Source organism: Cynoglossus semilaevis, chromosome 14 (assembly GCF_000523025.1).
Source record: "Cynoglossus semilaevis isolate Cse_v1.0 chromosome 14, Cse_v1.0, whole genome shotgun sequence".
Classification (NCBI taxonomy): Eukaryota; Metazoa; Chordata; class Actinopteri; order Pleuronectiformes; family Cynoglossidae; genus Cynoglossus; species Cynoglossus semilaevis.
In genome coordinates, this window is record NC_024320.1 from 7,941,982 (window position 1) to 7,944,373 (window position 2,392).

Here is a 2,392-nt window from a genome sequence, read left to right on the forward strand (position 1 = left end):
GTTAAATGTGATGTTCAAATTCAGTATGTATATAAATGGCAGTTTTCAGATTTGTTTTAATGAGGACAAAGTCGCTGCAGTTAAAGGTGTCAGCATTATCAGCTGTAGACTTAAATAACTGTCAATACTGTTTGTCCCCACATGTAGAATGTCTTTTCATTTTCACCCATTGAGTGACTCGGTTTGACAGCCCTGGATTAAACAATTCCATGATTACAGGGAAGGTAGAATGCAATCAGCATCAATCATGTTAGCTTTTGGACAATTCTGTTCTGTTCTATCAAAACATATGTCAGAGATAAATATTCTTACAAGGTCACACACAGTCCAAACTGCTGATACAAGTCACTACATTCAAACTGATCTACATTTCATCGTGTTACAAATATGTTTGTAAATGTTTTATTAATATTCAGGACATGTTTTGTGCATATAAATAGAGGGTTTTGGTAGACATTTTAGCATCAACACATCAGTTGTTATGCCAAAATCCAAAGAGCACAGGGAGGATTTGTGAGTTGAGACTATTGATCTGAGAAAGGAAGGAAAATGATGGGGGGAAAAAAATCCCAAACTGTTTAAAGTGGCAGTTTTAACCTTGTCGATAAAACAGTGTCGACTAAACTCGCCAGTCGAGCTCTTCTGGCAGAAGTGAGCTCAACTGGTGTGAATATAATTTGGCAGACAAAGCCCCTGGTCATCTGTTCTTGGTTAGATGAAAGCAAAATCGAGCTTTATGGGCACAGAGATTTGGTTTCCCAGTGACAAGAGCAAAATGAGGCCTCCACAACAAAACACACACAACAACAAATCTCCACCCTAACGCAGGGGAGCCCCTGAACGGTGTTCAGAAAACACCATGAAAAGAAAAGAAAGTCTCTCAACTGAGGGGAGCGGTGGCCAAAATGTTTAACCTCGTACAGAACTTTTGGGATCCGATACACACATACACACACACCGACTGCTTTCAATTACCCGACAGTCCTGACAACACAACTTGTGAACTGCCTATCTCTATATTGCAGAAACAGATAAGTTGAAAGGAAGAAAAATTTACTTTCATAACACACACCAACGCCCAGCACATGCAGTGAGAGAGTGATAGAGAGAGTGAGAGAGAGGAGCCTGGTCCTCATACATACACAGTTTGTGCATGTGTGTTTGACTAATGGTTCTATTGTTGTGAGAAATATCTGTTTGTACAGTCATGGTCTGGGTTAGTGAAGGGCGATACCAGAACTTTTCCTTCAATATGATACCGAATTGATATGAATTACTTTGTTGCCTTTTTTTTGATAGCAATACCTATATTGATACTTTGTGTGACTTTTATTAACCCAGGACTTCTCAAATAGTGGGGCGGGCCCCCCTGGGGGGCGCAGTGAGGTGGCGAGGGGATATGGCATGTGGACATAAATGGACCACTGCTGTAATGTTTGAATGATAACAAGCCTCCAGTCACTAGGTGGCAGCAACTCACACAGTGGTTTGACCCGATAAAAATATACGTTATCAGGTTCTCAATAGTATTTCAATTCACGGGGGTAAACATTTCTGTCCCTAAGGGGGGGCATGACAGAAAATAATTGAGAACCACTGCATTAACCCAAAGACAAATACTAGGCATTTAACAACTTTAATATGTATTATTTAAAAACATATTAGACAAATTACCACTTTTTTTAAAAACTTTTTACACAATGTAACCTAAATAGTTGAATAGGTGGGGGTGTTGCAGCACAAAAGCATAGATTTAGTAAGTTAACCTAAGGATGTTGAAGTGACACCTATGCTTTCTTTATGTATTCATTTGTATCAGTACCTTATGAGAGTCGATACCCGTGGGTATTGATTTCGTCTGCTTCATGGTGGGGCTTAGCCACAGCCACATTATGTGAATTGTGTGAATTATGCATACTAGATGTTAATGTGGAACAGACATATGTGTGTGTTTGTTGGCCATTTCAAATCATCACCACATCAATGTATGTAGATGAAATTATAAAATTAAAGGCAACTGGATGTGAAGAACATCCCTGTTGTTTAAAAACAAAAAAAACCTAAACACAACAGTAAAAAGTGACCATAGTAAATTAGATTATTTTGTGTTTATGTGGTGTGTGTGTGTGTGTGCTTGTGCATGCAGGCATGTGAGTGTGTGTTTTGTTGACAGCTGTGAATGACAGTTTTAGAGCAACGGTTAAGTTGTCAGAGGGAAGAGAAGGAAAAGTTTATATATTTCTACTGCAGCATTCTGCATTATTTATGCAAAACCAACCTTTCTGCTGGTCACATGTGTGCAGATTTGCAGTATGCACAGGCACACTCACATGCATTTAAATAGTTTCTTCTTTCTGAATATGTATGTGTGTGTGTGTGTCATCTGTTCAGC

The 2,392-nt window shown here is 39.0% G+C and overlaps 1 protein-coding gene across 1 annotated transcript in view; it reads right to left on the reverse strand.

Annotated features, from left to right (window-relative positions):
* Positions 1-2,392, reverse strand: part of LOC103389473 (dystrophin) — a 159,323-nt gene that overhangs the window by 106,613 nt on the left and 50,318 nt on the right.